General features: G+C 42.3%; 1 pseudogene; it reads left to right on the top strand.

Moving 5' to 3' along the window:
- Nucleotides 1–9952: 9952 nt before the first annotated feature.
- On the top strand, nucleotides 9953–13292 carry LOC136496865 (protein MHF2 homolog; annotated as a pseudogene).
- The last annotated feature ends 2317 nt before the right edge of the window (nucleotides 13293–15609 follow it).

The following is a 15609-nucleotide window of genomic DNA, read 5'->3' as shown; positions in this document are numbered from 1 at the left end:
TGCAGGCTTGAACACGAACAGAGCAAGCCACGGCCACGAGTTAGCTGAGCTGACTACCCGTAACTAACTAAGATCCGTTATATATATATATATATATATATATATATATATATATATAGAACTACTGTTCTACAGCTGGCCATAGAATAACTTATTCTGTGGCCACTTTGAGTTACGATAATTACCATGCTAATTTACGAGATTACAGTAACTCCTTACTAAGTGATTTACTAACCGTGAGTTGTAGTAACATGAGTATCATAAATGCATATTCATGTTATCGTAAATTGGTACAAATATTATTGTAAATCAAGGTGGCTATAGAATAAGTTATTCTATGGCCAGCTGCAGAATAGCCTTACCATATATATATATATATATATATATATATATTGCTATCCTGGTGGTGGCACATGGAGCGAGTGAGCCTGAGGACTCGGAATATTCGGCCATGTCATTAGCTCAACTCAACTGGATCAATTACTCGGTCATTAGCAACTAGCAAGTCTTGTCAACACAGCTGCTGTGCCTGTGTGTATGTCCAGTCATCCAGTGTGTAGTAGTAGTAGTAGTTCATGGCCTTATTGTCGACGACGACTGGCGTTGGTTGATCGGTTGCGATGCTAACAAAACTAAACAGGGCCGTGTATATAATGAGCTTGTTCGCTTGTCATGACTTATCATTTAGTCAACGGTGTTTTTCTCTCACAACAAATCAGCATCAGCCGAACTTATCAAACCAGAAATCAACCAGCGAACCTGTTCAATATAAAACAGGATAGGCATCAGGTAGCCGTAGCCCGCCTATCGACGTCCATGAATGGATTGGGACGACCCAAAACAAGGTAGAGACAGCTCACAGCTGCGGTTTCTTCGTTCGGCGTCGGACGAAACCGACCTCGAGACATGTTTGGATAGGGTGTTTGGATACTAATAAAAAAATAAATTATAGAATCCGCCAGTAATCCGTAAGATGAATTTATTAAACCTAATTAATCTATCACTAGCGCATGTTACTGTAGCATCACATTGTCAAATCATAGACTAATTAGGTTTAAAAAATTCGTCTCGCAAAATAGTCTTAATCTGTACATTTAATTTCGTAATTAGTGTATATTTAAAACTTCATGCATGTATCCAACATATGTTTAAGAGAAGGAAGCAAACACCCAATAGTGTGAGTTAAATAATATAGAGGACCACCATCCTTGATTGTGTTAGAATTGATCTCATCCGTCTTGACCCAACGGTCGAGACGGACCCCTCGTCCTGATCGAGGACGTCCAACCATCTAGTGGCTAGTGGGCTTCCGTCGCATAGTGCCTATAAAGAGGAGGTGGGACAAATGGCTCTGGCTACGAGGTTCACCACCGCCACAGCCCCACTGTCCTAACCCTAATCTGATCCAGAGGGTGGCACTGCCAGCGGCGGGAAGCGCCACTGCCTCCACCACCGCCGGTCTCCACAGCTACACCAAACATCGCTGCCTGTGCGCAGATCTTCACCGACGAACCAGCGAAGGCAGGGAGCTCCTCCGACGGTCAGATGCTCCTACATCTCTCTCTCTGTCTCCTACTCCCGAAGCAAACTCTAGGTCTACGTGTACTGGATCCACTACTAGATGATCCAAACTATCTAACAATGGTACCAGAGCAAGGTTTAGTATGTGGATCTGGACCGGGAAAAGAAAAGCAAATCGAACCCAAACCCTAGATCGGGTACAGGAAAAGTGGGGATGAGATTGAAACACGGTTTCAACAAAGAACCCTAACCCTAGCAGTTCGCCACCCTAGGGTGTAGATCTAGGGTTTTCCGAATCAAAAGCAAAGAAAAACGAATGGAAAGAAAGAGTGGAGTTCGAATTTGATTCGGATCCAACAGACTAGAACCCTAACCCTACGAAGAAGCGCGCGGGAAAGAAGAACAGACTCTAACCCTAGCTGGGTGAAGACGGAAGGGGCTCGGCTTCAATACCACTTGATCCGAACCCTAAACCCGCGACCAGATCTCAGGGCAAAGAAAAGAATAAAGAAAAGAAAGAGAAACGAACTTTGGTTCGGAGAAAATGAAACCCTAACTTCGATCCCCACATTGCAAATCGGTTCAATCCGAACACAAAAGAGAACCAAATTTGATGGGGAAAAGGAAAAGAGAACCTCGCCGTCGTAAAGACCGGCGCGCGGGGAAAAGAACGTCGAGCCGGGGCGCTGCTCGCCGGGCTCCGGCCAAAGAGGCGCCGTGGCTAGGCCGCTCGACGACAGCGTGCTCACCCGCTGGGGAGCGCGCACGCCGGCGAGGGGGCCAGCGACGGCGCCATGGCTTCCGCTCCACCGTCGTTGCTCTCACCCTCTCACTCGATGGCTGGCTCCTGCTGCGCTGCGAAGAGAGAGCAGAGTGAGGCGAAGAGAGAGAGAGAGAGGGCCAAAGAGAATGAGGTTAGGGTTTCCTCGAGCACGCGCGGCGTCGGCGTTTTATCCGAGCGAAATGCGCGCTCGGCCATCGGATCTGGACGGATGGCCGAGATCGAATGGGCCGTTTCGTAGCCCAGGCAGGATTGAGCATTCCCGGCCTAGGCCCAAATTGCGGCCTAGGCGCGGGGAGGAAGGCGTGCGCGTAGTGGTGGTGGGCCGCGCGCTGCTGCTGCTTGCGGGTCGCGCGCTGCTGTAGCATCTGGGCCGAGTGTGTGAGCAGCTGGGCCGCGCGCACTGCTACTGCTGGGCTCCGGGCTACACAGTGCTGGACCAGGCCAGAATGCACAGTGATGATTAAGAATTGTTTTATTATTATTTAGAAGCAAATTTTGATGATTTCATTCAAAGAATGATTTAAAATCTTTGATAATTTTTGCACCAATGTGTTAGAATTTTCAAAGAGTAGAAAAGTACAGAAAAATGCTTCTAAAAATAGGAAAAGAAATTTTGTCAAGTTTCCGCTGCAAAGTTAAAGGTTTATTGTCTTCTAATTTGAAGAGCAGTTATAGTTATTCAGTAAATGATGAAAAGTTTATCCTCTAGTTAAAATTGGAACCAACTAAAAAAATAATTGGAGGAATAGTCGGTTGATAGTTAAGATAAATTATAATATTGTTATTTTCTGACCAACATTGATGATAACAATATTATAAGTTTATTTATGAGTTTAAGTTTAAAGTTAAATTATGGTATTGTTATTTTCTAACCAACGTTGATGATAACAATATTATAATTCTATGAGTTTTATGTTTAAAGTTTAAATCTCTGATGAATTTTGCATCATAGTGACCAATTTTTTAGAGAAAAGATAAAGATCAAGGAATGCTCTTAAACAAGAGAAATGTATTTTCATGTTTCCGCTGCAATGAAGTTGATTGTCTTCTAATTAAATTCGAACCAACAGAAGAATTTAATTTTGAGGAGCAGTTCTATGTTTTCAAGGTTATTGAGGTTCTATACGTTAATTCCATCTCTGCCCAACGGTGATGTAGAATTAATGTAGAAGAATAATGTTTTATTCTATTTCTGCCCAACGGTGATATAGAATAGAACATAAAGATTTTAAAGTTTAATGAGCATTATTGTTGAATATTTTCTTTTCAGACAAAAGACCTCCATGCTTTCATTCTTGAAGGTAGTGAGAGAAATAAGCTGGGTACTTGTGACTCAGATGATGAAATGCCTAAGGGTAAGTAATGTATAAAAGAATGTCATTGTTTAAGGGACTGTGTTCTCTTTAAAGAATGGCTTCAAAAGAAAAGAATTTTAGGATATTGATCCAAGAAAAAAGATAGATTAATGAGAGTCTTCATTGATAAATGTCTTTTATGTACTCTCTGTGAAGAAGAACTTATTTTTAGTTTCACTTATGAGAGTTGTAAAAGTCATATATATGGATTAAACATGTGTGTTAAAAGAATTTTCGGATTTATTTCTGAATTTGATGATTGAAGACGAGCCAATCCTGGCAATTATGTTCGTTCAAGGGAATTATCTCGCATGGCGGGAAAAGGTTGTGATAGTACCCGCATAGCAGGAAAAGTTTAAGAAAATACCCGCATGGTGGGGTGAAGTTGGCATAGTACTTATCCCGCATGGTGGAAGAAGGATATGATGACTCATGTGCTCTAAGTGTATTCCGCACATAGAGAGAAGTTTGGGGTAGCTCTTATTCTACCCTAGAATTGACCGTACACTCTGATTGTGTCATGGTCATTAAGTACTCAATGAGTTTAAGAACAAAAAAAAGTTGCATGTGAACCAAAAGATAAGAATGATATGCAAACGTGACTTGCAGAAGTATTGGAAATAATAGACTATGTTGAGTTTTGAAGTGAAATGAGGAAAATATACTCCCATACAAATTTTGTTTGCATGATGTAATCATGTGGATAAAGTAAGTAATCAAAGTTTCCTCATTAACAAGAGTTTTGGATGTTTTTCGAAATTGTGGTAGAAAAGTTCATACCACATTTCGAGGGGGAGAAATGTGAGATTAATTAAGAAAGACAATTAAGAAAGATACTTCCCCATACTTCAGATAATGCAATACATACTATGCATTGAAGGTAAAAGTGATCTATAAAAGATGAGTATGATCATTGAGGGAGTAAGACAGTCATAATAACGATACCCCTAAAGTAAAGAAATAGTTAAATTCTTGGACCTTTTACAGTTCTGATAGGAAGATAGCATAGTCGGCTAGTATTCATACTGGACGAGTCTCAAAGTTATTAAGGCGGTGCTTAAAGCACCATTCGAGTTTTGAAAGATTAAACCCAAAATAAGAAATTTGAAGATACACCATCTTTAAAGAAGATGGAGTAATCTGGGGGAGCATGGTATGTAGATACCTAAAGCTTGAATAGAAGTGGGATTACATATCCACTACAGTATTTTAGAGCAACAAATTGCTTAATACATGTTGATGTTGTATGACATACTAAAAGAAGATGAATAAATAAACAAGGATCTTATGATATAGGAGGCTATAGAACAATTGCCTTTTTTGGCAATGAAGAGTAATAATAGCCCCATATAAAAGAAGTGCCATGAGGTCCCAGAAAGTCTTAAAGAATAAGAAAATCAGATATTTCTGGTGACTAAGAAGTAAAAGTTAAGAAAGAAATTCAAATAGAGAGTGCTTCCACCTCATTTGAAGAAGCCATGAGAGACGTTCACTCGTCTAAATGGCAAGAAGCAAAGAAACATGAAATAAAATCGATAAATACCAACGATGTTTGGGACTTAGAAGAAATTTCTAATGGAGCCAAAACAGTAGGCTATAATGGGTCTACAAGACAAAGGCGACTCCAAAGGGAATATAGAAAGATATCCAAAGGGAATATGGAAAGCTATAAAGCGCCACTTGTGGTGAAATGATTTACATAAAGAGAAGGAATAGATTATAATGAGCATGCAAGGATTCTTTTAGAATCATAATGGTATTAGTGGCACATTATGATTTATAGTTACATCAGAAGGATGTAAAGACACATTCCTCAACGGGGATTTGTATGGAAAAGTTTACATGGCATAACTCAAAAGGTTTTGTCGTGGAAGGAAAAGAACGTAAAGGGATGTTGCCTAAAGAAATCCATTTATGGATTAAAGCAAGCTTCAAGACAGTGGTTCTTGAAGTTTGACAGTACAATAAGAAAGTTTGGGTTTTAAAGAGAATATAGAGGACAATTGTATTTATGCAAAGTTTAAACATGGAAAATTTATTTTTCTAATTCTGCATGTGGGTAGCACCTTACTCGCTAGTAGTGGTGTTAATCTACTGTTGGAGAAGAAGCAGTTCTTGTCCTCAAGTTTCAATGAGAATGGTCTTGGTAAAGCATCATTCGTTCCAGGAATTGAAATTTACCGAGATAAAAGGAAAAGGGGTATTAGAACTATCTCAAATGTATACTTAGAGAAGGTTCTAAAGAAATAAAGTATATATGTGAATAAACTTGTGCATGTTCCTATAGTCAAGGGTAATAGTTTTGGAAACTTTCAGTGTTCTAGGAACCAATGTGAGATTGAAAGGACGCCCTATATGCTTCAGCTGTTGGAAGCTTAATGAGTGCTTATAAGTAAGAACTTACCCTGACATAGTTCATGTATCTGGGATGTTTTGGCAGAAGTCCAATCCAGATATAGATCACTGGAATAGAGTTGAGAATGTTTTGTAATTGTGCAAAGATTTATAGGCCTCATGGTGAGTAAGAAAGAATAAGTACTCTCAAATAGTTGTGGGTACAAATGTTAAATTTTGGCGAGATGTTTAGTGAAACCCACATAGTAGCTAACACTCGCAGTTGGAGTTTTATTGTGGAAAAGCTCCAAAGAAACGGTTGTGGTGTCATCAAAGATGCATACCCACAGTATAGCTTGTTATGAGGCTTAAGGATATGCGAAGTGGTTAAAAGAACTTACACCCGAAATTGATAATAGTATACAACAACAATAACCATTTAAGTAGTTTGCTCCTATAACAACGGGTCAAGTGTGCTGCCAAACACATTGGCGTTAAAGTTGTACGTTGTGAAGGAGAAAGTCCGGAATCATACTAAAAATATTGAACATATAAGTAACAAGCAAGTGCTTGTGGATCCGCGTACAAAAGGCTTACCACCTAGTGTGTTTGGAGAACACACAGTCGATATGGGTTTATAGTATAGCCTATGATTTCCGGACAATAAAGGGCCCAAAGTTAAAGAATCCGTTTCAGAACAGAGATGTGTATTGTAGTTGTTAAGTCTATCGGCGATTGACCGTGACGATGAAGCATACTTTATGCACTAATCTATGATGGAACAAATAAAAGTGAAAGGGATTAAAGTCAAAGTTCAAAGTTAAAGTATGAGTTGAGATAAGGGGGAGAATGTTAGAATTGATCTCATCCATCTTGACCCAACAGTCGAGACGGACCCCTTGACCGCGTCCTGATCGGGGACGTCCAACCATCTAGTGGCTAGTGGGCCCCTGTCGCACAGTGCCTATAAAGATGAGGTGGGGCAAACGGCTCTGGGTACGAGGTTCACCGCCGCCACAGCCCTACTGTCCTAACCCTAATCCGATCTAGAGGGTGGCACTGCCAGCGGCGGAAAGCGCCACTGCCTCCACCATCGTCGGTCTCCACAGCTACACCAAACATCGCTGCTTGTGCGCAGATCTTCACCGACGAACCAGCGAAGGCAGGGAGCTCCTCCGACGGTCAGATACTCCTACATCTCTCTGTCTCCTACTCCCAAAGCAAACTCTAGATCTATGTGATTCAATTATAAAAGAACTCACCCACTGAATCCACTACTAGATGATCCAAATTATCTAACATATTGAACTCCATATATTCCCTTTCCTGCTTTCCAGAACCTTCATCACCAGTACGCTCGCAGGCTCAAGCAAGTCGATCCTCGATCGAGAGCAAGGAACAAGAAATGCATCCAACTACCTGCTCGCTGTAGCTGCATGCTGGTGCACGAAATAGTGGTGATTTACTGTACCATAATGTACTTGAAACGACCGCAGCCGCAGAAAGCTCAAGTGATGATGGCGCGCGTTTCGTCAACTGTCACACAGTGCTGCTGTGTCTGCGTGCCCCCGCCACCGGGGAGCAGAGCAAAGCTAGCGGTCACACGCATGAGCACGATGACAGGTGATAAAGGATTGGTCGACTACTTTAACAGTATTTTTTTAATAAATAAATAATATTTTTACAGTATTTTACATAAGCCTAAGCATAAACCAAACTCTCTGGACTCGCTGGAACAGTGCAGTACGTCGAAAACTGCTTCAGACTCGGAAGCTAGCTAAGCGTGTGTTTAGTTTGATGAAGTTGGAATTTGGGGTTACTGCAGCACTTTTGTTTTTATTTGGTAATTAGTGTTCAATCGTAGATTAATTAGGCCCAAAACGTTTGTCTCGTAATTTTCCACTGCAATTAGTTTTTTTTTCTATATTTAATACTCCGTACACGGATCGTAAATATTCGATGTAATAGATACTGTAACACTTTTTAAAAATTTGGGGCGGAACTAAAGGCCCTCCACAATGTACAACTTAAGTAGTGCTAAAAGAAGAGAGAGATTATTCAAGAGTGACTCCACACACTGCAACGACCGGTGCCAACGCTAGCCAAATGCGAAGCGGAGCAAGTAGTTGCTCCGGTTCCATCTTCGTGCCATCTATTAAAGAAGTATATTTTTACTGCTGGTCCCAACTTGCAATGGCATGCCTGATGAGCTGAAGTACATTGATTTGACTGCTACACTGGCCTCCTGTACCTTTTTAAGCGATGCTTGCAATGCTTGCACGCTGTGAGATTTCAAAGCCATGCCAAATACCAGTCGTGGGATCCGCTTTTTTCTTTAGCACCGCTCCACCATTGTGGAGGGCCTAAACATGCCATAATCGATCGCCTATCGATATGGCCATATGGGGAGCAGAGACTTGACATTCGAGAAGGACGCAGCTCCAACCGCTACTGCAGCGTCCTGCTCCGCGCCGTAGTTCCGCGTCTTGGTGTGCAGCTGTGACTGTTCATGCGGTCCCCGTGCTGCCAAGGTTGATGCACTGCATTGCATGCACGCGTTTGACTGCAGAAGAACCTCTAAGTTGTACTCTATGGTACTAGGTAGCTAGCTTAGCTGTTCTTGAACAGTTTATGGATCGCGATCGCGATTCAGACGAGACTGTCTCAGGTAGCTAGCTTAGCTGTTCTTGAACAGTTTATGGATCGCGATCGCGATTCAGACGAGACTGTCTCCGAGAACACCTAAAATAAAAAATCTATTTATCTTTTAAATAGCGTTATAGATAAAGGGTTTAATATCTATTTTTTATTTTCTTTAATAACAAGATCTAAAAGCCAATATTTTCTGCAAATGGGTCTTCAAAAGAGAGGATATTCAGATTTGAGTTATGTCTCTCCTGGTACCTAAAATATGTCTTCCATATAAGTACTCTATTGGATGCTATAGATATTATGTTGGAGACTCATTTTAAATTTAGGTTCTTAATGAATCTTTTATTGGAGACAGGCTGATGAATGAATCGTGGTGTCTACCCATGTTGCTTTTTTTTAACATGTCGACATCGGGGATACTATACGAAAGGAATCCGAGTGGCGACGCACTCATGGAGCCGGCTCCATTTGGCTGAAACTTTCACTGCCCATTTATATGTCACAAATTACCCGTAGTGGTAGTGCCCTAAGGAATATAACCGGTTAGGGGTGCAAATCACTGATACTTATTCGTCCACAAAAGAATACAACTATAGTGTTTGTGCTTGTTAAAGTTGTCTATAAGTTTGAACAAGAGTCGGTTTATTATGAAAGTATATTTCATAACGAATCTAATGCTATTTATTTTGTATCATAAATATTGGTATTATTTGGTGAAACTTAAAGCATTTGGTTTCTCAAAATATGAGAATTGCATTATTTTATGAACGGAGAAAGTACTAGTATATTATCAGCTAGGGGCACAAGTCATAAATTCCTCAAATTATTAATGTAGTCCAGTTTACCACATACGGCTTATTTCCTCAAACTATCAATGTAGTATAGTTTACCACATCGGGCTTACACATGACGCCATATAGACTCATCAAAACCAGCTAAAAGTGACTTATCAGATACTATACTAGATAGTTTATGCCTTATTAGATATTCTCGTATCTATCTTAATCCACATGTGTAAAGATGTATTTGAGTGGAACTTAAGCTAATTTACATCCTAATGCACCCAACATATGTAGATTAAGGTGAATACGAGAGTATCCGAATAAGACCAGGGTGTTTAAGATATCAGGTTCTTTTTGCTCCGAGGAGGAAAATTAGATGACGTCTAAAAAAGGTAAAATTGACCTTTTTTTTTTTGTTGAAAAAACAGAAGATCTGGTCCAGATCCAGAACGCTCTATTCCCGACCTCGCAAGTATCAGTGGAAAATATAAATTTCACATCGAGACGAAGTCCATATCGAAAGCCCGCGACTACCTTAACGGCCCACGGAGGTCCAATTGTGTAGGCCCTTCATCGTAACGCCGCCGTCTGCTGCTGCGGTGCTGGTGCGGTGGTGCTGCCCCAGTGGCCAGTCCCGCGCCCGCCAGCGCTCCTTCCTTGCCACGCATCCCGCCCTGCCCAGGCGAAATAGCAAGCCGCCATGGACGAAGATGCGACGACGAGCAACTCGTCCGCTGCCGAGACATTCGATCCGGTGCGTTTCTTACCCGATCCCTTCTCCGATTTTTCTTTCGGCTCAAACTCTTTTTATCCGATAAGTTGTGTCGATCTATCTGATTCTGATGACGCGCTTCTGGATTTGAGCAGGAACTGATCCACGCCGTCTTCAAGCTGGTGTGGCGGCGGCGGGCAGGGAAGGGCGGCGGTGGCGGCACCCCCCCGGCAACCTAGATGTTCAGTTTTTTTTACTGACCCTTTTCCCCTTCTACTGACCTGTGTGCTTTATTTCCTAATCGTCAGCCTGCTCCAGAAACCTCCAGGAGAAATCGGAGTACAACTGGTAAGCGAGTCCTTTTCTTGTTTGCTAGAGCTAGCGGCATGAAATGGCTTCGAGGAAGTCCACGTTTTGGTGCAGCCAAATGTCATCCGTTTGCAAAGAATCTGTTTCCCGAGTCGCTAATGTGTCCTCTTGCATAACCTAAGTGAAAGCACGAATGGGCGTACCCAGCGCAGAGAGCTCCCCACTCTATGCACGAATAAAGAAAAAAAGGTGCTTAAACTTTTGTTTCCCAACATAGGTGTGCATGTGCATAGCATATGCCCATTAGACAATTTTTGGTCAAAAGTTATTTCCGAAATTACTAAGGGGTCTGCATAAATCCAATTGGTAGCAGGTTTCTGTATGGCAAGCACGGCACTTAACAGGTTTGATCAGCCATTCATCAACGAGTCTTCCATTTGCTCTGATTAGTAGTTGTAACCATAAACACTTATCTTGATCACCTAGCACACACAAATTCTTTTAGCTTAGCACCATTTTTCTGTCCAAGTAGATGGCTTTTATACCTTCTAAGTGTGAGCTGTATTGCTACAGTGAATGTAATATCATCTTATTTGGCAATAGCTGTATGAAATGGGTAAGACATTTTTACATTGTTTGTCACGAATTGACTTGTGTAACCGCTCGTACATGCCTCAATCGCTCAAACGGTTCAAGGCTGTCTGCACAAAACACTGATGCTTAGGTTATGTAGAGTCTCATGTGTTACTTGGGGGGCACCCATTTGAACATCGGCTGCAACAAGGCTGTGCCAGGCACCGTAGGCCATCAGGCAAAGATTCTATTTGCTTTATTATCTAGTTTTAGTGGAACTGGGTTTGTTAGACAATAGACATGCACATCGTTTGTTTGCTTGGATGGATTGTAATGGGCAGCTCTATATATGAGGAATGACTGAACTGGGAAATCAAGCTTGAAAAAAGAGCCTCCTTGTGTTCCATCTAAAATAATGTAGCTCAGGGGCTTGAGCTGTTTCTCCAGCCCGTCCCACCACAACATCATGATTCATGAGTATTGTTTTTTTTAAAAAAAGAAGAAGAATCTGTTCTTTTGTATAGAATGGAACTAGATGGTGTAAGGTTTCCAAATACTATGTTAAAACTGGCTTTTACCTTTGGTATTTCTGTATTTTTTATGTCCAAGTGACTTACAGCCTGTTTGGTTCGACGAGTGACCCCGTCCAGAATTAGCACATCCCTCATGGGTTCACTCTTAGTAGGATCGGTTGATGACGTTCGTTGTTTGGTTTGGTCCACGGACCATGTTGTCCAATGGTTTCCAGAGGAAAAAGTTGGTGACGCATTTATACTAGGGAAGGGAATGGGTTGATGACGAAGCGATCGATGCTGTGACTCAAACCAAACACCACGAGCAGGCTTGGATGTAGGTTCAGAACGTTCCACATCAAGTCGTTCGGCAAACCAAACACGTCAATTTCTGCTGGTGACTCGGGGTAAGAGTATCAGTAAGATGAAACCTGGTGAACAAATGGTTTTCTTTAATGAAAATTGTGGGACTGGTTTCCTTTTTTTTTATAAGTGAAGAATTGACACTAGAAAGAGTTCGAAAGATGTATTTGACTCATTTATCGCCACCCTTTAGTTTCCAGTGGACAATATACAGTTCAAAATAACTTCACTGAGTGCATTGTTCTTGTTCAGTGGTATGCTGACATGATATGTTCACCTGACAGCCAATGCAAATGCTCTCAAAGTCAGCTGCCAACTTCTGCGAATATTTGTTACAGGTTTGCACTCCCTTAAAAAGTGTTACATCACTGCAAGCTAATTATGTTGGGGGAAGCAATTCCATTTCTGTAGTTTAACTGAAATTTCTCTTGCAGAGGCTATTCAACGCTCTGCTTTTATCGCTGAAGCGGAGGATGGTACTGTCATTGAACCCACCCACCTAGAGCGTGTGTTGCCACAACTGCTCTTGGACTTTTGAGGTACCCCATGGAGCTTCCAAAACCATCTATCTAGGCGAATGCATTTATCTAAGCATGTCTGCCATGAGAGGATAAAGATGCCTGGATATCCTTATCTTGTAAACCCACGCAACTTCTATACCGTGCTTTAAGGAATTATTACAAATGCATTTATTGGAATCTTTTCGTGTTTGTATTGTGGTTGACACAACAAAACGCAGCCCAGCCGTCATCACCGCGCTGGAGCTCAGAATCCAGGTGATAAATATCTGAGCATGCAGTATTGTCTTGTTTGCTGTAACATGGACTCTAAAGTCTAAAGTGATGACTCTATTTATAAGTACCTCTAGAATCTCAACTCGTGCAACGCATAAAAGTATATATACAATGAAATTTTTGTTGGCTCTAGTAGACCTCTACTCAACTCCTCTCCGATTGAGACAGGAAGGGCGGGTGAAGGCACTTGAGGTGGAAGATGGGCGGTAAGGTCCCCGTGCGGTCACCGGCATCCAGGGTGGCGGTGGCGAGGCAGCATGGTGAGAAAGGGGTAAGAGAAGAAAGAAGAGGACAAACATTAGGGAAGAGAAGGACTGTAGCGATAGCGGTAGTAGGTGGACGTTGAAGACGCCGGCGAGGGTGCCTGTGGCCTGATCAGCGACGGAGGCTGGTGTGGTGGGGGTAGCTGGGAAAGAAAAAGAAGTGTGCGGAGAGGGAGGGAGAAGAGCACCACGTTGTTAGGCCAGTACAAGTGGAAGTTCAATGTCCCTGTCCCTGTTTTAAGACACTCGGCTGTTGGAAACGGTGTAAATAAGTGTCATTCCCATAAAACTTTTATCATCTCTCTCTATTTATACTATACCATGTTAGCTTAGTTAATACTCACGAATCTCCTATTGAGACTAGCCTTAGTGGTACTGCCTGACTTATTAGCCATGGTACAGTGTTTTTATCTCGTAACAAATCAGCGAACAGTACTTCTCAGCCTGGCTTTTCAGCAAAGCGAACAGGTTTTTCTTTCACGACCATGCTTTGCATACACACGTTGTTAAAGGGCCCGGATTATCTCCCCTCCACTGATCTCAAAGATTGAGAGAGAGCTCACCGGAATCAGTAGGTTTCTTTTCTATCATGGAAGGCTAATCTTGGTCAACTCGGTTTTTTCAGCACTACCAACTTTCTATATGTGTAGCCTCCAATTGCCTCCAACAATCATCAAACAAGTTTGACAGGCACGCAAGCACTGCCTATGGAGTGGAAGTGATATTAATAGAACAGGTAGCTATCTAGCTGTATGGGAGAATGCCTGCAGAACCAAAGGAGGATTGGGCATAATCAACATGAAGAACCAAAATGTAGCCCTACTCAACAAATTTTTGGACAAGTTCACGTTGTTAAAGGGCCCGTATTATCTCCCCTCCACTGATCTCAAAGATTGAGAGAAGGCTCACTGGAATCAGTAGGTTTCTTTTCTATCATGGAAGGCTAATCTTGGTCAACTCGTTTTTTTCAGCACTACCAACTTTCTATATGTGTAGCCTCCAATTGCCTCCAACAATCATCAAATAAGTTGACAGGCACCGCAAGCACTGCCTATGGAGTGGAAGTGATATTAGAACCAGTTTGGCTGGGCTCCCAGAGGCTTCGGCTCCTACACTGTTCACGACTGTAGCATGTCAGAACCGGAGCCGGAGGAGCCAGGAATTGGAGCTTCACTGGCTCCGTGAACAGTAACCGCGCTACACTGAGAGGAAAAACGGGAGTGAAAAACAGCTTCGCTGCTACAGTGGTGCTACAGTGTTCGCCGTAGGGTGTCAGGTGGCGCCGGAGCTACCGGAAGCCCGGCCAAACAAGTCCTTAATAGAACAGGTAGCTGTCTAGCTGTATGGGAGACTGCCTGCAGAACCAAAGGAGGATTGGGCATAATCAACATGAAGAGCCAAAATGTAGCCCTACTCAACAAATTTTTGGACAAGTTCTACAATCATGACTACAATTGCGCCCTCTGTAATAATCCATGTGAAGAGACAAGCATGCATCTGCTCTTTGAGGGCCCCTTAAGCTCAGCTTGTTGGCAGTCCATTTCTATAAACTGTAACCTGACTCTCCAACCATTAGATGTGATTATTGAAGCTCGAACTGCCTTTGGACGCCACATTTTCAGGGAAGTGGTCATCACAGCGTGTTGGATCATCTGGACAACCAGAAATGGAGTCATCTTTAGTAATGCTAGTTTTTCCCTAAATGTCTTGAAAGATGAATTCAGAAAAGAGCTTCTAGATTTGTGGATAGAGAGTCTCCTGTAATTGTAAGCTTCTTTTTTTCTTTGGGCTTTGAAAGCCCTGTAATCTGTACAGTTCACCATATAATAAAAAATTTAAGTAGGGGCTCCCTGCTGACTTAAAAAAGAAATATCTCTGATTGTGAATATTTATGCTTAGGTCACACACACCCGACCCACCATGTCTGGCGATAGTATCATCTATGGGTCCCTCGGCTGCGCGCGGCTGGTCGTCGAGGCAGCGAGGCAGGTCGCAGAAACGCGGACATGTCGCCATTTGAGCCCACTCGTTTCTGGGGAAGGCCCTCAATGTGAATAGGTAGGTACACATGAATTAACTGGAATGATAAATTAAGTGAAACCTTACTCTATGACTCTACCCCTAGTCATCGTTGTTAACTGGCTTAGCTAGAATGGTTGACTATTGCAATTATTCTTTTATTATTTTGAAGTCTTAAGCTGCTATGATGATAAGGCTCGGCAGTTAGAATGTTAGATAGATTTTTGTTTAAGCAAGCACACCATTCTTGCAGTGATTCTTTTATTAGTAGAGGAAGTCTGAAACTGCTAATGAAGTTGGTAGTTCATCAGCATGTAGTAATTGAAGTAAGCAACAGGAGAAGTTGGAACAACTATTAGCGTGTGTACGCTACAGACTAACCAGCAGCTACAGGAAGGTAGCAGTTCGCAAGGCTCTTCGCACCAGCTACCTTCTTCGCGCGTTTACACGTGCATGCACAAGTGAAATGCACCGCTGAATAATCGAGATGAAACAACTACCAGGGGACGGCGTCGAGCAGTGGAGGCCAGCTAGCGTGAAGTCTATATAGACCCGGAACACCATGGCTTCTTCCCGCAGCTGCCAAGCCTATTGTACGTGTTGATCTAGCTATTATTATAACCTCGAAAGGTCACC

The sequence above is a fragment of the Miscanthus floridulus genome, chromosome 12 (genome assembly GCF_019320115.1).
Source record: "Miscanthus floridulus cultivar M001 chromosome 12, ASM1932011v1, whole genome shotgun sequence".
In the NCBI taxonomy this organism is placed as follows: Eukaryota; Viridiplantae; Streptophyta; class Magnoliopsida; order Poales; family Poaceae; genus Miscanthus; species Miscanthus floridulus.
This window is presented reverse-complemented; position numbering and strand designations above follow the sequence as displayed.